Source organism: Leptonychotes weddellii, chromosome 10 (assembly GCF_054177405.1).
Source record: "Leptonychotes weddellii isolate Sample4059 chromosome 10, ASM5417740v2, whole genome shotgun sequence".
NCBI classification, from domain to species: Eukaryota; Metazoa; Chordata; class Mammalia; order Carnivora; family Phocidae; genus Leptonychotes; species Leptonychotes weddellii.
Genome location: NC_138378.1, coordinates 107,303,271 through 107,325,983, shown reverse-complemented (window position 1 = coordinate 107,325,983; position 22,713 = coordinate 107,303,271). Strand labels below are relative to the sequence as shown.

Sequence of the window (22,713 nt, the reverse complement as noted above, 5' to 3'; positions counted from 1 at the left end):
AAGAATAAGAAGGTAGCAGGAGGGGAAGAATGAAGCGGGGGAAGTCGGAGTGGTAGACGAACCATGAGAGACGATGGACTCTGAAAAACAAACTGAGGGTTCTAGAGGGGAGGGGGGTGGGAGGATGGGTTAGCCTGGTGGTGGGTATTGAGGAGGACACATTCTGCATGGAGCACTGGGTGTTATGCAGAAACAATGAATCATGGAACACTACATCTAAAACTAATGATGTAATGTATGGGGATTAACATAAGAATTAAAAAAAAACAGATAATAAATATTAAGTCCCTATTATTTGCCAGGTACAACAGTATGTACTTAATACTCATTGACTCACTTATTTAATGATTTTCATATATGTTTTATTTCCCCTAATCCTGATGGCAGGCTCCAGTCTAAATGATCCTACTTTGCTATAATCCTCAGCATTATGCCTAGACACAGTAAATGATCAGTAAATGCTTACTGAATATAAATGACTTAATATACCAATGCATGAATGAATGAATGAGTGAATGAATAAAACAAAATTCTGCCCTGTTCATAGGTAGAATTTTCATAGACCAATGGGCTGGGCTCCTGGATTTGTATTCATATTATTTGAGTCCTTTTCCACTCTGGACCAAATTTCATAGCCTCATATAGCAAATCACAAAATGCCTGCAGCTACAATGTATGAATGGGGAGCCTTTTGCACAGGATCAAGCAGAGGATTCTGATCATCCAGCTCTCTAAATCACATTTAACTCCAGCAAACTAGTAAACAGGATAGCAAGCTTCTACCTTTCCATTCCTGGCCCACTCTCCCCAGCTCTGGCACCCAAAACTTTTATGCTTCTCTGTATCACAGTAAGTAATAAATGAATTCGAATTTATACCAGTTTATCTGAATATGCATCCCCTTCCAAGGGTGCTTACAAGGCTCAGAGCTCATTGCTTAACTCAAAGGAACTGCAGGGTTGTTTCCAATGTTAGTGGAAAGAGGAAAAAACATAATCAGAATTTATCGCACGTCTAGTCTCTGTCCAATATCTACATATATTATCTCATCTAATTTGCATAATAATCTTATTAAATAATTATTAGGATAGTAATAGTACTATATGCCAGGTATACTTCTAACAATTTTATGCATATTATCTGTGTTCCCATCAGCACTATGAAAAAAGTACCATTTTTATCCACATTCAAGAGATACAAAAACAACTATACAAATTTAAGTAACTTGCCCAAGCTAGCAAAGAGTTGAGCCAGGATTCAAATCCAGTCCTTAGAAGTACACTCCACATCTTCTAAGGGTAGTAGTTTCTCAAATCTACACATAAAGAAACTGCTTCTCAGAGATAGTACCAGACCCAAAGTCATACCCTTAGTAAATATAAAAGTTGGAATTCAAGTTTTGATATTTTGATTCCAAAGTGCATGCTTTTTACTGAACCTTTCAGTTTAGGTGATTAGGGAAACAAAGGTATCCTTTATGGAGTTTCTCAACTTGAAATTCATGTGCTTTTATTTTTTTTTTTTTTTAAGATTTTATTTATTTATTTGAGAGAGAGAGAGCACATGAGAGGGGGGAAGGTCAGAGGGAGAAGCAAACTGAGCAGGGAACCCGATGTGGGACTCGATCCTGGGACTCCAGGATCATGACCTGAGCCACACAGGCACCCCTCATGTGCTTTTAAATAAGGCTATCCCTGAGAATGAAAGTAATCCTACCAAGTCCTTCTAAACTTCCTCAGGCTGAGTTTTGCTCCAACTACTCCCTGAGCTAATTTCTTCTGTCCATGGTGCTGAATTTAAAGATCAGCATGGCTACCAGAAAGAAGAAGAAAATAAAAGGCGATCTGAATCTACACTGTAAAGGATCCTGAATACTTCTCTGAGCCTGGCCATTGAGAGTCAGTACAGTCTTTTCCAAACCCTCTGCCTCAACCCACAAATCTCTCCTTTCTTCCAAAATCTTCAGGTTGAACAGTGTAAAATAAGTGAGGCTTCCAATTAACAAGAATTACTCAAGCCAATATCTTTTCAATTCCATAATTCCAAAGATTTCATTATCTGGGAATCAATGAAAAGTCAGCATGAGAAAGTCTATTTCATAAACATCAACCCAGATCTACACAGAGTTCAAATAAAAAGAAATCAGAGATTAGAAACTCTCAAGTGGGTCTGAAGCCACGTCACTGGGCTAATGGAGGGTGCAGAGGCTGGTGCTGAGAACAAAGGCTAGAGACAGAGTATGTCTTTATATCTGGTAGAGAATTGATTCTAAAGCCACAAAAATGTTAGTTAAGGAAACAGTGACATGAACTAGGGCGGGGGGGGAAGAAGTTGGAAAATAGCAAGTGCAATTTCAGGCTTATGAGAAATGGAATTAAAGTTAAGAGAAGGAAGGCAATCTATTGTCCAGAAACCGGCAAACAGCACAGCCACTGCATCATTATAGTGGCAACGACCTGCTGTGTTCATTTGTCTCTGAGCTGTCTGATATAGGAGCTGGGTGATTTATCTACTTTCCACAGCTTCAGCTGGGCCAGGCCAAGAAGATAACTTGGAGAAAGGGGTGGGGGTGAGGGTGGTGACACTCAAGTACCAAGCCAATGAACTCCATATGTCTCGTGTTAGGGAGCACACTCATATATCAACCAATAACACACATTTATTTCACACCTACTATAAACAAATCTCTGTGTAGAAAGATGCTGGTCATGCAAAGCTTGAAAAGGGCACTGGCCTTGGAAAGCTTACAATCTAGTGGCAAAGATTAAACATGCAGAAAACAAATTAATAATATATGCTGGATCATGGCCAGAGACAAGAGCAAACAGAATACACAGGAGAACTGTTGACTTTCATATCATGGATGGCTTCTGAGAGGAGGAAGCACTTGGATCAAACTTAAAGAGCAGGTATGATTTGCACAGGCAGAAAAAAAAAGGAGGGTGAGCATTTGAGGACAAAGCAATTAGCAAAGCTTCAGAGGCAGGAATGGATCAATTATATTTTGGGAAGGGTAACACTGTCCATCCAAGGCCAAATTCATGACCCAAACCTAGATACAATGTATACAGTCCCCAAGCTCTCCACATCAAGGGAGGAAGTAGAGGCAGCAATGAATACTTAAGGCTCTGTACATCAGTACTGAGCTGAACAACTTTGTCAAAAATTGAATGACTTCCAGTACCAAAATTAAATTTTTAGATTTCTGGCCACAGTAGGATATGCTGCTAAAGTACACAGACACATCCAAACCAAACATTCTTTCACCCTACGACTCTCCCAAAAAGTTATCCATGAAGTTAACTAGGACAACATTTCTTTAAACTATTGTGTTCTAATCCTGGTAAATAAGAAAATTTGGTGGTGGTTAGTCCTGGCAGGAAGAGGGATTCATAAGGAGCCTTAGAAGTCAGACAAATAACATTTTGTTTACCTGTCTTGAATTCAATGACCTCACTGCCAAGTTGTTACTCCAGCTAGGCACATCACATTCTCACTACAAGTTAGGCTACCTCATAGAGCAGCCACCACAGCACAATTTACAGAGTCAGAAATGGATTAGAGGGAGAAAGGAAAGCTGAGGAACCCTCACAGCATGAGGGAGAAAACATCTTATTTCTAATTCTAGACATATTTCTAAAACATATCTAATTTTTAATTCTAACTCATGGAAGGAAGAACTAAAGGGAAGAAAGTCAGGATAAAAATTAAGATGCCACATCTCAGAGGCAGTAGTTTTAAAATAATAATCTTGCTTGCATCACAACAAAAGGACCTTGGGTCTGTGGAAGGGAGGCAGGAACAAACATGGAGTTTGGTGTTGCAAACAATCTGCAACAACCCATCCTGAGGAAAGACTCAAGAGTAGTACATCTTCAGGCAGATAAAACTGAAATAAATGAAAGCAAATAAAAAGGTAGCTAGCAAATTGGCAGTATTTGGCTCGTGCAAATTCTAGTGAAAAAAAAGAAAACTTCATTCAGAGAGTAGAGTTCATCTGGACGTAGACCTTGCCACACCACTGAGAACATGTTCTGGAACATGCTCCGTGGTTCCCAATTGTAAATTGCTGAGTATTCACATGTAGGAAGCATTCATAAGTCATCTCACTTATGACTTCAACTCTGAGTTTCCCTGATCTCCTGACTTCCTCCACCAGCACATTTTTAGTGCTCCTTCAGTGTTTTCTAGCAGCCTACTACAGTCTCTTCTTCAGGATGCTCTTTCTACTTCCTGATTGAAGGTGGTCCCCTGAAATGCAGCTCTCTCTCTACTCCTTTCCCATATTAAACTCAGTCCCAGAGACAGAATGGCAGAAGGCTTAGAATTCAATCACAGGGACCTACAGTGACAAGCTTGGCAATGTTAGGCAATGTACTTAACCACTTTCAATCTGTTTCCTTATCAATCAAATACAGATAATAATACCTTCTCAGCTTATGTCAGTTGACAATTTTGAAAATCATGAGATGATATAAGGGAGAGTGCTTTGAATACTATAGACTTGTAAGCTGTTCATCTCTAAGGTAAGATGGGATGATAAAAATTGTAGCAAATCCTCTTTCATCTAGACTACCTCCCCTTCCAGTTCCTTCACTGTTTCTCTTCCACCTGACCTGGCTTCAAATACAACCGCTGTGTGTGATCCATACCTGCCCATGTCTCCCCGCCCCTCCCTCTACTTCCATTCTACCACTCTAAGACAACCATAAGAAGCTCTCTGGTTTAAGACATGGATTAAAGAGATGCTCCACTGAGCTCAGAAAGCCAGAAGCTGGGGTATTGGAAACCATACTATTGTTCTACCAAGAAACATCTCAATCTTGTATTGAACCATGAGAGCTCTGAAGTCATACCTCCTGAGCTCAAATTCCATCTTCCCTAGTATTACTTGCCCTTTGACTTTAGGTAAATTGCTTGACATTTTTGTTCCACAAATTCTTCAACTATGAAACAGGGATGTTAACAGAAGTATCTACCTCATGGCACTATTGTGATTTTTATATGAAATAAGATATGTGAATTATCTGAGACATAAATATGGAATATTTGGTATAATTGCACATAGTTAGAGGTAGTAACATGGACTCAATCATCCAACAAATATTCAAAAATTAATTGGAAATCTGTTTGCTCCAGGAACTGGGGATACAGTGAGAACAAAGCAGAGATCTACTCAGGTTTACTAGAGTCTAGTGTGGAATAAAAATAAGCAAATAAGAAGTTATGGGAATGGTAAGTGCCATGATAAGGAAAAAATGGAGTGTGAAAACACATAGAAAGGGCATCTTGGAAGGATAGGAAATGGGGAAGAGTAATGAGGCATTATGGATTGATTTTGTTAACCCAAAATTCTTATGTTCAGGTTTTAAAACCCAATATCTCATAATGTTACTTATTTGGAGATAAGTTTTTTAATGAGGTAATTCAGGCTAGATTAAGTCATTAGGCAGGCCTTTATACAATATAACTAGTATCCTTTATAGGAAGAGGAAATTAAGACACAGACATCCACAAAGGGAAGGCAGCCATCTATAAGCCAAGGAGTGAGACCCTCCAAAGCAACCAACCCTACTGATACTTTGATCTTGGACTTCCAGCCTCCAGAACTATGAAGACATAAATACTTGCTGTTTGCAATACCCCGTCTGTGGTTGATACCTTATTATGGTAGCCCTCACAGACTAATACATGGGGTATGACAATGGAAGTCTTCAGAAACACGTGACCACACACCTGAAACTGAAGTATGAAGACTAAAGTATGAGGGAAGAAGGCAAGAGGCCAAAATAGAAAGTCAATGCCACTACTTATCATGATAAGACCTTACATTTGTATATATTCCAAGTTCTTTGGGAGCACACTATTAACTTCTTTTGTCGTCACAACAGCCTTGAGGTGGTTGGACGCATCTGATTTGTAACTATCTCTATTTTACAAAGATCAAAACTAAGGCCCAGACAGATACATGAAAAAGAGTGGTATGGAGCTGAACTTGCCTTACCCAAGCTAGATTAGTGCAAGAGTAAAGCTCTTAGTGAAGGAATAAAGCTAGCCTTTGTATTTGACACTGAATATACTTTAGCTTTATTGATGTCACTGGAATGGGAAAAAATAATTTCTCAGGGTAATCTTTTAACATGCAGAAACAGCCAAATCATACCATAAAACCACTTTGGATGCAGATGCAAGTGTACAATTTGAAAAAGAAAGAATGGTTATACGTGGGCTTACAGATGAGTTAGGCCAGCAGATAAAAATGGAAACTGGATATGATAAATGCTTTGGAGGGGCTGCGGGTGGTAAGTGAATTTAGCAAAATCTGTGTGTTCTTTTCAAGGAAGGACAAAGAGGTGAACAGTAAATCAGAACTTCTCCCCTAGTCCTCAAATGTCTTCACCAGCAATTTAAGCAGTCTGCCTCCCACACCCAGGACATCCTCCTTGAGGCTGAGCCTGAATTGAGGTCTTTGAGATGAATCTCCACCACATGAGGGCTTCCAACAAGTGACAAAGTGAAGTCAGAATGGTGTTGCCACTGTTCTGACACAATCTGGTTGGGGGGTACACTGGGTGAGTTAACTGTGCAAGAATTCTTTAAGCACCACATCAGTCTTCTCATCTATGAGATAGGGCCTCACTTAATGTGAGAGTTAAAGAAATGAATTAGAGGGGAGGACTAGTGCCTGGCAATGCATTGTGCCCGACACAGAACAGAAACTGGATGAACACGTTTTAGGGGGAAAGGAGCAGCTTCCAACTTGGAAGCTGCAGCATGGTTTAGATACCATCAAGCTTCCTTACCACTCTGAACTTCACAGTATTCAAATGCATCAATAACAAATTAACACTTCCATGACCGTGTGCTCCTCAGAGCAAACAAAGACAGCTGGCAGCACCCAGCATCACCCTCCTACTTTCTGAGATGAGCAAGCTAAAGTTAAAAGAACCCAGTAATGTCAAGTAAATATATTTGAGCCTGTCACTGGAAAGTTCCTAACAGGGTTTCTAGGTGATTCATCTGGTGATGGGAAGCATCTGACTCACCCATCCTGCCCTTGCACATATCTACAGATTTGATGGACAACTGGCCTCAGCTAATGCTTTTTCAGAGCACTCCAAGGTGTTCTTCACAGGGCATCAAAAACACAATGACTCCATTGAGAAATAATGAGAACCAAAAATAACAATTGTATCATCTTCACCAAGACAAGAGCACTGGAAAGATGAGAACCAGTATTGTCCAGAAAGAGAGACATGCTGGTTTTCAAATCATTAAGGGGTAAACACCAGAACCACCAGATTCCCCCTGGAGTTCATGTCAGTGGGCCGCACATGACTATACAGACATCGTGTGCCACATTACAGGGAAATGTCACTAAGCCAAAGGATCTCAGACAGGGCATCCAGTAAATTCTGAGCAAAGCTAGTGGCCACATCTGGCTGGACTCCATAAGCAAAGCATTTGGGAATGTGACCTTGCTACATGAAACCTCCAGATGGTGAACTGGAGACAGTCTGCCAATCACAGTTGAAAGGTTCTCCTGGACGCCCTGTGGAAGTGTGGTATCTTCCAACCACATCCCATTGCTTCTGTCTACACCCACACAGGTTCCTGCACCATTTGAGGCACTCCCTGATATAGATGCTTTATTTGATTTTTTCTAAAATAATGCTTTTAAGGTTATTCAAATGTTCTGCCTCCCTTCCTAAATTTTAAGCTCTCTTCTCCAATTTCTCAGGTCCTCCTTTCCTTCTCCAAACTCTAGTTTCAACCCTAACCTCACCACAGGACCCTGTACCCAAGGGCCTCACTCTAATGCCTATGCTATGACTCAGAAAGAAGATTCCTGTTAGCTCTAATCTCAGAGCACATGGAACCCCCAGAAGAAGGTCTTCATATATGATATTGGTCAAGACAACTGTCATGCACCAGGGTCATCAAAGTGTTCACTCTTGCATATCAAACTCCTGCTTACTGGACCTTTTTTTTTTTTTAAGTTCATTAAAATGGCATGCAATTTTCTTTCCGAAGTGTGATATGTCTGTGATAATCTGCAAGAAATTCAAAATGTGGAAAAGAAGAAGACAATTGGTTCTAATCAGGGCCAGGTATTGATGATGATAATAATGAGTGCACAAATGTGTTGGTGCACATTTCCCTTCTAACTTCATACAGACTTTGCTAACAAAGAAGATTAAGAGATTCAAAATGGGGAGGTAGAGAGATCTTTTTAAAGATGCAGAGCTTCCCTATCCACTGTCAGACCTGGAAAATTGCATAGGTTCATACCTCTAAACCACAGTCCCAGGATTTAAAGGCCTGCTTCAGCTTAAGGCTTTGCTGCTTCTAAAGCATTTCCCAAATAGTGATGTCCACAGGTAAGATCTTATGACCTGGAAATACCCCTTTGCACACTCCTAAGCAGTCCTGGCACACAGAAGGAGAAGTCTTTTCTTCTCTCCTGCTTTCATCTTTTTTAGATCTCCTCTCCAAATTCTACATACATACTCATACTCAACGCACGCTCAAAAAGGAAAGAAAATATCTCACCAACTCTGACCCCACTCTTGAATTATTTACCCAAAAGGAATAGAAGGTAGTAGAAGCTGGAAAGTTTACATTAACCAAAAAATTTGCATCTATTAGTTAACTATGATATCAGTAACTATTCATCATAAAAAAAATTAAAACAATGCAAACTAGAAAGAAAAAGTTTCCACAAATGTATGGTTTATGAAGATTTCACAAATGGACAGTCAACATTCTCCTTTACATCTTGAGCTACAAGATCTGATTTACCTTCCAAAAATAGTGTATGATTAGAGCATTTCTGGAAAATCATACCATAAATTGATAACTGTAACTGCTTCTTGGAATAAAGAAAAACTTACTTTTCCTAATCTTTTATACCATTTGAATTTATCACTCTGAGCATGCATTGCCTTCTAAAACCAAAGATAAACAAATTAGACAATTAATCAATTTGGCTAATTTTTTTAAATTGCTCTTACTAAGAAGATATCAAAATCCAGTCCTTCAAGCTTCTCTTTTAGTTTCAGGATCTGAAAACAGGCTTTTTAATTCTTTGAGAGTTCTACATAGACAACCATGTCATCTGTAAAAAAAGACAGTTTTATTCCTTCATACCCAATCTTTATAACTTTATTTCCTTTTCTTGTCTTATGGCATTAATAGGGACTCCATATAATGTTGAATAGGAGTGGTGAGAGAGATCATCCTTGACTTGTTCTGATCTTAGGGGGAAATTTTCTTACCATTAAATATAATGTTAATTGTAGGGTTTTTGTAAATATTCTTCATCAAATTGAGGAAATCCCCCTCTAATTCCAGTTTGTTGAGAGTTTTTATCATGAATTGGTGTAGGATTTTGTCAAATTCTTTTTCTGTACCAGTTGATACTATCATATGATTTTTTTTTTCTTTTTTAAGATTTTATTTATCTGTCAGAGAGAGTGCACACAAGCAGGGAGAGTGGCAGGGCAGAGAGAGAAGCAGGCTCCCCTCTGAGCAAGGAGCCCGATGTGGGACTCGATCCCAGGACCCTGGGATTATGACCTGAGCTGAAGGCAGATGCCTAACCAACTGAGCTACCAGTATCATATGATTTTCTTCTTTACCTGTTAATGTGATGGATTACACTGATTGATTTTCTAATGTTGAGTTAGCCTTGCATAACTGAAATAAATACTATTTGCTTGTGGTGTATAACTCTTTTTATACAAAGTTGATTCAATTAACTAATATTTTATTGAGGACTTTTGTTTCTATGTTGATGTATCTTTCCTTTCTTATAATATCTTTATCTGGTTTGTTATTTAGATTAATGCCGACATCATAAAATGAGTTAAGAAGCGTTCTTTCTGTTTCTATTTTTCTGGAAGAGACTGTTGAAAAGTAGTATCATTTCCTCCTTAAATGCATGGCATAATCTACCAGTGAAACCATCTGAAACTGAAACTGATATACTTTTTTTTGGAAGGTTATTAATTGTTGATTTAATTTCTTTAAGAGATATAGGGCTATTCATACAATCTATTTATCCTTATAAGAGTTTGGCAGTTTGTATCTTTTAAGGAATTGAACTATTAAATCTAAATTATCAATGCTGTGAGCACAGTTACACATGGTATGCTTTTGTTATCCTTTTAATGTCCATGAACTCAGTAGTGAGAACATCTCTTTTATTTCTGATTTTGAAAATTCTGTGTCTTCTCTCTTTTTTTCTGGTTAATCTGACTAGATATTTATCAATTTATTAATATTTTCAAAGAACCAATTTTTGATTCATTAATTTTCTCTACTGTTTTCCTGTTTTCAATTTCATTGACATCTCTAATTTTTACTATTTCTTTTTTATGCTTGTTTCTGACTTACATTGCTCTTTTTTTTTCCTCTAGTTTTCTAAGGTGTAAGCTTAGATTATTGATTTAAGATCTTTCTTATTTTCTAATATATGCATTTAAAGCTATAAATTTCCCTCTAAGGACTGCCTTCACTGCATCCTACAAATTTTGCTTAATTTTATTTTCATTTTCATTTAGTTCAAAGCAATTTTTAATTTCCCTTAAGACTTTTTTCTTTCATCCATGTGTTATTTAGAAGTTTTTGTTTAATTTCCAAATATTTGAATATTTTCCAGCTATCTTTGTTATTGATTTCCAATTTAATTTATTACAGTCTGAGAACATACTTGGTACGATTTCTATTATTTTAAATGTGTTAAGATGTATTTTATGTCCCAGAAAGTAGTCTATTTTGGTGAATGATCCATGCAAGCTTGAGAAAAATATGTATTCTATCATGGGATGGAATATTCTATAAATGTCAATTAGATCAAGTTGATTGATAGTGTTGGTCAGGTTGATTATAGCCTAACTGATTTTCAGCCTGCTTTATCTATGGATTACTGAAAGAGGGGTATTAAAGTCTCCAACTATAGTAATGGATTTTTCCATTTCCCCTTGAAGTTCTGTCAGTTTTGCCTCATGTATTTTGGTACTCTTTGGTTAGTTACATATACATTAAGGATTGTTATAGCTTCTTGAAGATTTGGCCCCTTTATCATTATATAATGTGTCTCTTTGTTGCTAATAATTTTCCTTGTTCTGAAGTCTGCTTTGTCTGAAATTAATACAGTTACTCCAGCTAGCTTTTGATTAATGTTAGCATGGCCTTTCTTTCTCCATCCCTTTACTTTTAACATACATGAGTCACTGCATTTAAAGTGGCTCTCTCATAGACAAAATATAATTGGGTCTTATTTTTTTACTCTGACAATTTCTGTCTTTTAATTAGTATAATTAGACCATTTACACTAAGTGATTATTTATATAGTTTGATTAATATCTATATTTGTATGTGTTTCTATTCATTGCACTTGTTTCTTTTTCACACCTTTTCTGTGCTTTCTCTGGTTTTAACTGAGCATTTTACATGAATCCATTTTCTCTCCTCTCTTTGCATATAATTTTCTTTAAAAAAAAATTTTTGTCCCAGAATTTGAAATACACATTTTTAATTAATCTAGGTCCACCTTCAAATAACAGTTATACTGCTTCACATTTAATAAAAATGCCCTATAACATCAAAAATACTCCTCTCTGTCCCTTACAAGAATGCTGTTACTCATTTCACTTATCCAAAAGCCAAATCGTACAATCACACAGTTACACAAATAAATTATTTCTATTATCACTTCAACAGCTATCTTTTAGATCAATTAAGGATAAGAAATATAAAGAATTTTATTTTACCTCAGTTCCAGGTAAGCATATTTCAGTGTGATTGTTCTGTATTCACCCGTCTCTCCAGATTTTAAAGTGATGGTTGCTCTACAATATCATTCTCTAATGTTCCAAGAAAAGTCATCGATATCCAGTTTTTTCAGCTTTCTCCTTGTTGTAAGGATGGGAGTGATTACTTCCAAGCTCTTTACATGTAGAAGCTAAAACTGGAAGTCCCTTGACTTGTGTTTCAATAGCCTCATCTATAAAATGGAAAATACCCTGCACTAGAGGCTTCAAGAGCAATTAAATCATATAAAAAGAGGGCTTTCAGGAGGATCATGAGCCAGGACCTTCTCTATGATCTATTACCCTGTCCTTCATTTTATCAAAGTTGATTGCTTTTTCATTCTACCCATAGAGAAGCATACAGACATATATCTTTGCCCACAAGAATTTCTGAATTAAACCATAAAATTAGTAGATTATGTATTCCTCTTGATCTCTATAGCCTTAATATTTTGCCTACTCTGCATTTTCACAAGACAGATTCTATCTAAAATATACCCAGGCTCAAATTAGGAATAACAATGGGGGTACTCAGGAAATCAGATGAGTTATAGGTTACGGGGTGAAAAGTGCAGGTTTCAGAGATGGCTGGGGCAATAGAAACAGCATATTCAATGTTGGAATGAAGCAAAGCAGGGATGAAAAAAGAAGAACATCGAAGGGTCTATGACCCTTAATACCCTGGGATAACTCTCTTTCCTTGGATTTCCAACTTAACCTCTGGTTGTTTGCCTGCCTGTTTCATCCCACTGTTCAAACATTACCACTATTCTTAGAATTATAAAATACCAAAAATGTAAGGAACATGAGACTTCATATAGTCTGGTCATCCATCCAAGGCAAGAATCTTTTCAAACTGAGTTATATTACTAAGACTATATCCAGTTTTGCCCTCAGCCAAACCTCATCTCACAATTTTCAAATCTCATTGTGCAAGACTTCGCATTCTGAGGGAATTATGAGAATCCTCCAATTGAGAATCACCTGAAGGCTTAATTAACTTGAATGATTTACTCCCCACCCAACTCTGAGCTGGATAAACTGCCATCTGCCCCCTCCTTTGCCTTGGTCTTCTGGCCACTCTCAATCCATGTGGCAAGGACCCACACAGCCAACCTACCCCAGGTTTGAAATAAATGATGTGAACCCTGGTGCCAAACATATGAGGAAAGTTCAAAGATTTATGCTATCTTTTAAATTCAGCCAATTCCTGTGCACAAGAAAAAATCAATTGTTGGGCCTGCTTTGTTCTTGAAAAAAATCAATCATGGTTCTTGCCAATGATCCCATTACCCTCTGGATGCTGGGGTCCCTCCTTCATAGCCCCCATTGCATGTTGACATCAGCTGTATTGAACTGCATTTCCATAAGGCTTCTGTCTTGGTTTAAGATTGAAACCACCTTTTATATTCCCTTCTCTTCTTAGCATCTTTAAACCCCTATTACTTTTCCCCAAAATAACTGAAAGTGTGTGAACTAATTAGCTTAGGAGCACAGGCTCCCTTAATGCCTTCGGAATCCTGCCATCTCACACTGGTTTTTCTATGTTCTGAGCTGCAAAATAGCCCCTCGCTTGGTTTTGGTTTAATTATTCTTCAAGGTCATCCCTGTGCCACTTGTGTCCATGTTCCTTTTCTTCTCTGCTTCTGTTTTTAAGAGGATTTTTAAATAAGTTTGGCAGTTCAGCCGTTTTTGAGTCATTACTAGCTTCAATCCCCTTTCACACTTATTACTTGGCCTATTTTTTCTCTAGCCTTGCCTCTTTCTCTGCTATATTTGCAAGAGTGTTTCTGATTCTAACTCCTTTGCCAGGTTGGAATTGTTCTGTGTTTTGGTGGCCTGTATTTTGTCCCTGCAGTCTGAACTAATCTTGCACGGCCTTGATTTAGGAATTGGCCCTTCCCCTCTACTATTTACAGCCCAGACAGGCCTTTTACTTCAACACCCAATTGCTCCTCTAGGAAGCTGGACTGAATGTTCCCTTGATCTTTAGGATGCTCACTGGACAGGAAGGAACTCAAGAAGACAGTTTCCCCATTCAGTTGTTCAACAGCACCTCAGCCTTCCAGATTTCCAATCCACTTACTGATTCATTTCTATGTTCAACTGTGACAGAAACCAGAATCATGAGGTAAGAATAATAAAACAAATACAATTATAATAACAATGCCACCTCCCACTGGAGAGCACTGAAGTCTTTTCAAGCACTTTCCTATAAATTATACAATCCATAAAACACATTGTATGTATAACAGACTTTTTTTTGCTTTTTTTCCAATTATTATTCTAATTATTTTCTATTTTCTTCCAACCTCCTATTGTAATATTCTTTCCCACTCACTTGCATTATCGAGCATCACCTTGAAGAGCTTTGGAAGACACTTCAGAGATGAATGTAGACCATGGGGTTTGAACTTTTTAAAGTAGCAGAACACAAAGTTAACACTGAAGCCCAGGGCTCACAGCCTATAAGGAATGTGGAGGAATAATCAGAAAACTGAGGATTAAGACCTCACAACTGAGCACGCCCAATAGAAACTGAGGAAATGCTACAACTCAGAGGCACACACAATACCCAAGCATCCCTCAGTAATGTCAACAGCAGGCTCTAGGCAATACCTCATTCCAGACATCACAGACAGTGGAAATGGATTCTTAATTGAGACTCAGTATGGTTTTCAGGTGGGACAAAGTCTGCAGGGTATGAGCCTCTTTGGACAGGAGGTCTGGGCATGCAAGCAGAGTAGAACATCAGGTAGGGAGGGAGGAAAAGAGATACCCAATGATGAAGCAATGCAGAAGAGTCAAAGGCCAGGGAAACAGATCTTCAAAAGTTCACTGTTATGGCCTGAATTAGAAATACGTCCTTTAAAGAGGTGATTAAGCTAAAATGAAGAGACCATTTGGGTGGACCCTGACCCAGTCTGACTGGTGTTATTATAAGAGAAGCAAATTTGGACAATGAGATACCAGGGATGTGCATGCATAGAAGAAAAACCATGTGAGGACATGGCAAGAAGGTGGCAGTCCACAAGCCAAGGACAGAGGCCTCCAAAGAAACCAAACCTGCTCACACCTTAATCTTGGAACTCTTGCCTAAAAAAAAAAATTAACTTCTGTTGTTTAAGCCACCCAGTCTATGTATTTTGTTACGGCAACCTAAGCAAATGAATATATCCACCCACAGGATAAATTAAGCAGAAGACTCTCAAGTCATATGTCCTGGGTTCAACTCTCACCTGACCACTTATTAGCTATGTGACCTTGGGTAAGTTATGCAACCAATCCATTCCTCAGCTCTTTCACGTTTAATGAGGAGGATAATAGTACCTACCCTGCAACACTGTCATAAGGATTAAATAAGTTAACCCTTGTAAAGCACTTGGAAAACTATCTCGCACAGGATAAGGTACTTTGTTAGTTGCTGCCAGCCTCCTCCTTCTTCTAATCCTCCTCCTCCTCCTCCTCCTCATCATCATCATCCAACATGCAAGGATTTTTCATGGGTTTCAGGAAAGGCAGAAGAAAATTAATGAGACTGGAGCAAACATGTAAATAGAAATGGATTTTTGAGGCAGAAAGTTTGTGGCCGAAAGTTTCTACCAGGCAAACATCAATAGCTAATTCTGGGAAATGAAGATAGTCCTGGAAGATGGAGTATTTCTCTCCCCTTTAATTCACACACATTGTCTGAAGTATGGGCTTTCCAGAATTCAAAAGCATTTCGGCAATAAACATTAAGCACCCACATCCTCAGTAATATGAAGAAAAAGAATAAAGATAAATGTCATCATTGCATATGTGTTATGGGGCAGACTCTATGCCACCATGTCCAAAACAGGAGAAAAAAAATTTTGGAGTCACATCAATTTTTTATGTTAAATTTCTCCATGTTCTTCTTTTATGTTGTTGTATGTGAGAAAACTATGAATATTCCCTTTCCTTAAAGAGAAGACCCCTCCCATGACAGAGATAAAATGGACAAGAGTTAGTGTTCAAATTGTTGGATGGGGTTAGAGTGAAACCTTTTCTTAAGCAATAATACCCATATTTTTAGACAAAAAGATTATTTGTCTAAAAAAGTAAGCATAGGCTCTATGATGTGGTAATAATAAGGAGAACTAAATATTTGACCCTTCAAGTTCTCTAGTCTTCATTTCAACCTGCCTTGGAAAAAGACTGAAACCACATTCCCAGAAATGTCATATTTATCGACAGTGATAAATTTCTCAGAGTCTGAAGGACTCATCTGCACTTACTTTTAGAGCAAAGTCTCAGAAAATGGGCAATTGCTTCCGCAACATGAAAAAAGCATCCTGTAGTTGAGTATTTGATGGGAAAAAATGAGACCAGCCTACCAAAGATGAGAACTCTGGGAGATCATTCACGTTCAGAAAAGAATCCAAGCGTGGCTAAGAAAGGCAAGCTGACTAGTCCAGCGAAAGGAAGAGAATAGAGTCTGCATATTATACATACAGGTAGTATGTCTCATGGTACCATTATTTTTTTCCATCACTTAGAAGACTGGTATCAAACCACTTATCTCAAAATTCTACTCGTCTACAAATCCATCTCAGCATTCCTGGTTTTAGTTCTGTTTTTCTAAGGCTCAAGAAAGACCAATGTTGGTTTGAAAAAGAGATTATTTCAAACTATTTTATTCTGATCCCCTGAGAAATCAGATTTCTGAAAATACTTCAATTAGATTTGTACCCTTGTGACCCTTCAGCCCTAACAACAAAGTCCAGAAGCTATGAGTTATGTGTCTGCCAAACAAGTTAAGGAAGGCTTTTAATAAGACCAAGAAGGACAGAGCATTGGGTGAGGCAGGTAAGAACAGAATGTATATGCTCTTTGTTGACTTAAAGAATTTTTGAGGATGTTTGCCTTCTGCAGTCATAAACTACCCCGTGAGTGGCTCTACTCTATATCCTGTTTGATAGACTAGTTGATCTATTGCCCACTCCTACCCTACACAAACTGGCCAGGCTACATAGCTAACCCAAATTCTGCAAATGCTGAGGCCTGTTGCCATTACTTTTCCCCCCTTGTTTATTATTATGTGTTGACATCCAGAGAGATTCTCACGCAGGTCCTGTAGACTTCAGATTTTCACAATATTACAATTTCAGCAGGCTGAATGTTAAAAAAATGGAAATTGGACAGACTGTTATCAACTTTAATCGACCATTAGAGCATCAGAGCCTGAAGGCACAGTATTTAACAGTTGGAATGGGGTGGTCAAGTAAAATGCTCTCTCTTTCATTTGGAATCTGGGAATAAAGCCAACCCAGATAAAAAGGGAAAAAAGCCATTACTCTGATAGCTGTGGCAGAGCACAAGGATCAGTGCTGCAAAGGAGGCCAAGATGCAGATACTGCAGTACACTTGGGTAAGGTTTGTCTGTGAGTTCTGGTTTGCAGATTTTGTACATAATGGAGATAAATAAGCCAAGGAATGAGATACTGACCTATCAGAATGAAGGCCATTATCTAATATCAAAAATGGATACTGTGACATCATATTATATTGCCAGCCTTGGCCTCAAAATGTCATCACCTTTCTGTGCAGCAATGGCTGTCTTCTTGGAGAAGGAAATAATCTGCTGCCTTGGTTAGGCTTCTCCGCCTCAGCCCCTGGGCATGGTACACTGTGAATGCTTTAGAGAATGATTCTGAAATTAAAGTTTTTAATTACACCTGACACTAGTGAGCTTTCACCTGTTGGCAGCCATCTCGTTAAAACCGCCCATGAGAGAAAAGTCGCTTTGCTGGAAGTGAAGTCCCCATTCTCCTTTATGCCTCTGTTGGCCATGCCAGATTCCTTCCCGACACCATTTACTCTGCTAATGTGGTTTTGCACATTATGAACTTTCAGAATGTGAAAGTGAGCACAGTTTTCTTTTAAACAAAATATATTGTTTATGTAAAGAGTCTAATGGCCCAGAGCAATCCAATTTACATGTAAAGTACAAGATTTCATATTGGATCAGTTTTATTACCTCACATATGAAAGATATTGAGCAGTGGTAGGTATATTGTATTTGTATCAGAAAAATACAGGGGCAGATTTATTAGGCTTGTGCTTAATAATATTAGAATCGATTATCCCAGTGAGATGTAAGACATCTGTTCATGGTGGGGAGAAGCATCATTTCCACCCCTGCTGTTTTCCAGTGAACCCTCTTCCCTCTTCACTCAGTCAAGTAACCTTGATATCTTAAGGGTTAATAAAGCCTCCCAAAGTGATGACATGAACTCTCTATCAGCAACAAGGCAATACTGTTGATACCATTTAAAATTTATTAAGCACATTTGGTTTGCTGGGCATTGTACCAAACGCATAAAACATATTTTATCACTGGTTGTTTTTGTATACTAATTATGGTGATTTGCTTGACCTCTCAAAAACCAGATTTAATCTCTCCCATATTTCCTACATTATGAAACCCCAAACCTATTTTTCTTTCTATTTTAGCTTTGAACTCCAATCACTAGACAATCCCTTTGCAAAGTAATCTGTATTCTCATAAACTATAAACTATCTGAAATAGTTTAGGAGAGAATTCATCTTTTTTATTATTATTAATTTGGAACATTTTTCTTTAAGCACTGTTGTTGAGACAGAAGAGCTAACCCTTCTGAGTGTTACCAACAGATTTTCTCGATGTCCTCTCTCCTTTTGCCACAATACATTGTCATTGAATACAACTGAAAGTTCCACTCAATATCACTTAAATCATATGGGGACAAACCATATTCTTGATTTAACAAAAACTAAAACGAGGAGGCAACTTTATAAAGGACACACAATCATTTGAAATGAAACTACTGTAAAAGTCAATTCGCTCATAATATCCTGCTGGAAATTTTGTTATGTTTTTGGATAAAAGATCTTGTTTTATGAATTTTCACTTCTAAACATTTTTTTTTCTTTTCATCCTTTCAAGGTTGGAAAGAGCTTTCTTTTCCAACCTAAGCTGTTTCTTGGAGTAAAAGATGGTCCCTAGGTGTCCATGTCTGAGTTGATGTGATTGTGCTTTTGGATTTAGTTAGATACACACATTTTCCATGGCCTTCCAGCCTCTAGGCATGCAGGCAAAGTTCGAACACAACATCTCAAATAAACAAAACTAAATCGAACAGCTAAAGCCTTCTTTCAAGGAAAGACAAACACATCAGTGAAGGCCAGACCACAGTGTGACTCTTGCCTATGGCCCAAAGATAACTTACCCATGCTCATCCTAGAGAGAAAATGTGCATGTAGGGAGTGTGTGTGCCTGTGAGTACACACACAGCTTATATTTCCGATGCCTTGCACAATGTGGCCTCTGGCCTGGATTAGTTATACAATCATGACACTTGTGGATGTCAGTTACATGAGTCCTGTCTCCCTTGTGCAGAAAAACAATGCTTAACTAAAATACTGAGTCTACATTAAAAAACATTTCTTTCACAAGAAATCTCCTCTCTATACATTCCCAAGTCTAGACTTAGCTGCTAAATCCAACCTTTGCCAGCATTGGTGCTCATCAGGCAGAGAGGGAGCTGAAGGAGGTGAATTTCTGCCGAGACAGGAAGTGGGGCCTCCCAGGTGGGTCATAACTGCAAGATGACTGGTCTCCAAAGGTCACCAATATGCATCCATCAAATTAAGGAGCCCTCAGGTGCTCTTTTCTCTTCAGACTTCAGAGTCTAGGATTCAAATGGGAGAAAAACACACATTTAATCAGTTAACAAATTTACTTTTAACAGGCTTGCCCCAAGCCTTGACAAGAAACTTCTATTTTCCATGTGTTGTCATGTCTTTTCTTAATGCTAATGCATTTACCCTCTTTCACTGATCACCATCCCTTACCAGGCAAGCATCCATGGCACCTTACGTGTCAGGACACCAAAGCAGCTGTCTTAGTCTGTTCAGGCTGCTGTAACAAAACACCACAGACTGGGTGGCTTATAAGCAGCAGAAATTTATTTCTCACAGTTCTGGGGGCTGGAAGACCAGGATCATGATGCCAGCATGGTCAGGTGAGGGCCCTCTTCAGAGTCCCAGACTTCTCACTGCATCCCTCATGGTGAAAGGGTCTGGGAGCTCTGTGGGACTTCTTCCCTAAGAGCACTAATCCCATTCATGAGGGCTCTACCTTAGACCTAATCACCATCAAAGGCCACACCTACTAACACCATTACCTTTGGGGGTTAGAATTTCCACATGAATTTGGGAAGGGACACAAACATTCAGACCATAACAGCTAAAGGATTGGTGTCCCATTCACAACTCTTCATGGGTCACTGCTAATGCCCCAGCCAATGAGCTTGGTTTTATAGGGAAGCTCAAAATACAGGAAATATCTTCTGCTTCCCAAGGAATTCATAGACTCTTTGAAGAGTGTCTGGTTTATTCAGGCTTCTGTAACAAAAAGACCATAAACTGGATGGCTGATAAACAAGAAACATTTATTTCTCATGGTTCTGGAGGCTGGGAAGTTCAAGATCAAGGCACCAACAGATTCAGTGTCTGGTGAGAGCCTGCTTTCTGGTATACAGACAGTGCTTTCTTGTTGTGCCCTCATATGGTGGAAGAGAAGAGTTAGCTATCTGGGGTCTCTTCTTATAAGGGTGCTGATTTCAATCATGCAGGCTCTGGCCTTAAGACCTAATCACCACCCAAATCACTTCCTAATTCCATTACCCTTGGGGGTTAGGATTTCAACATAGGAATTTGAGGAGGACACAAATATTCAGACCATAACAGGGAGGTAAGATTCATAGTGATATAATTATTAAATAACACAAGGAGATATGTGATTAAAACATCAAAATGCACGGCTATTGAATTTCAGGGAAACAAATATTCCATTATATCCACTATACTCTATCACCAAGGCAGAAAAGCAGATGAACATATTCTTGAAATATTTCCAATGGTAATTGAAATAATAAGAGTTTTCCTTTCCTTGCCTATAAGCAGAAAATTCAAGTAATCATATCACGTAGGTACCTTGTCATTCCATTTACTTGATGAAGCAAAAGAAAAGCATCAATAATGCCCCCATTTTTATGGGAATCTAAATGTCTTTGGTTTCCACCTTATTTCCTTTCCTAATACAGAATGCATTTTCCCCAAGAAACAATGTTATACATGTGGCAATTAGTACCCCTTCTACTTCAGCCCTTTAAATGCATCTGACAAGCCCACATCAGCTGTTAGGAGAAACCATTAAAAAAAAGAAGGGGGCGCCTGGGTGGCTCAGTCGTTAAGCGTCTGCCTTCGGCTCAGGTCATGATCCCAGAGTCCTGGGATCGAGCCCCACATCAGGCTCCCTGCTCCGCGGGAAGCCTGCTTCTCCCTCTCCCACTCCCCCTGCTTGTGTTCCCTCTCTGGCTGTCTTTCTCTCTGTCAAATAAATAAAACCTTAAAAAAAAAAAAAAAGAAGAAGAAGAAGAAAAGAAAAAAACCACCCTTCCAGAATATCTCCAGGCCCCCTCTAGCCTTTGTAAGAGCCAGAAATATGAATGTAAAGCACAATATGCTAGAAGGAACCAGGGCTGACTAGAAAATTTTTGAGACAAGAGCATTATTGCAAAATATCTGTTTATTTGCATATCTTCTCTACTGGTGGGTAAGCTCTTCCAAGTATGGGGCAAAGACTTCCATATCTCCTCATTCTTGCATAGTGCCTAGAAAAACAACCCACAAATGGTTGCTTAATTAATTAATTAATCCATGCTTTAAGGTTAACTAACTCCCCCAAACAAAACTTCTATTTATTCAGTGGTCTCAACTAAAGTTTAGAGGGAAAGCAATCTAACTGAATTAATTCACTCTAACACATAAATTATTAAAAATACATCAGTCTGAAATAGGACTTGACAATGGTATTTCTTAAAATCTCCTCAGGAGATTTTCATGAGGAGCCTAGCTTGAGATTTGCTGGCATAAAATGGCCTCTGTGCTCTGGCCCCTGCTTCTCTCTTCTGCTGCTTTTCCCATCACGTGCCTGCACATACACTGAAATAGATGTCCTATTTCATGCACACTGTACTTTCCCAGACCCCCAGATCTCTTTCACCATACTTGGAGAATCTTCAAGTTAGGGATGATGTTACTATCTCCCTCAAGGTCTTCCCACCTTTTATGGTGAATGATTGTGACCCGTCAAAATTCATGTTGAAATCCTAACCCCCAAAGATGATGCTATTAAGAGATAGGGCCTTTGGGAGGTTCTTAAGTCACAAAGGTGGAATACTCATCAATGGGATTAGTGCCTTATTAGAGACTCCAGAGAAATCCCCAGTCCCTTCCACCATGTGAGGACACGGTGAGGACGCACCACAGTGAGGAGGGCCTTTACCAAATGAGACCACCCTGGTGCCTTGATCTTGAACTTCCCAGCCCCCAGAACTGTGAGAAACAAATTTCCATTGTTTATAAGCTACCCAGGCTGTACTATTTTATTATAGCAGCCCAAACAGACTAAGACATTGCCTCCTAAATCAGATTCTTTTTTCCCCTGGAAATGGATGTCAGAAATTATGTTGCATTTTGAATATTGTTAAATATTATTCATTATAGAAAAGCTGAATCAGAGTAAGAAAACCAAATCAGAAGCTACTCTGGAAATAATGGGAAATTTGGTGAAGGTAAATGAGAAGAACAGACAGAGGTAAAGTTCTCTAGGATTCATCGGCAGCAACCCATCCCAGTGGTGGATTCATCTTCAGGGTAAAACTCATTGTTTAACTACAGGAAAGGATTTATTGAAGTTGCCAGAGCATTAAAAGGGGGTCATAATTCTGACACCTCTTCCCATTTTTTCCTCATCCTCTACTATAAAATATCCAGACAATTTGGTTATGACTTAGTAGGTACTGATGGTTTCATTTTGATGGATTCC

The 22,713-nt window shown here is 38.6% G+C and overlaps 1 long non-coding RNA gene across 1 annotated transcript in view; it reads right to left on the bottom strand.

The window, feature by feature from the left end:
* The window catches only part of LOC145715976 (uncharacterized), a 200,326-nt gene extending 180,820 nt beyond the window's left edge, over nt 1-19,506 (bottom strand). Inside the window, exon 1 of the long non-coding RNA XR_014138301.1 lies at nt 19,327-19,506. This is a non-coding gene — a long non-coding RNA (uncharacterized LOC145715976). The remainder of the gene's footprint in view (nt 1-19,326) is intronic.
* Between the last annotated feature and the right edge of the window lie 3,207 nt (nt 19,507-22,713).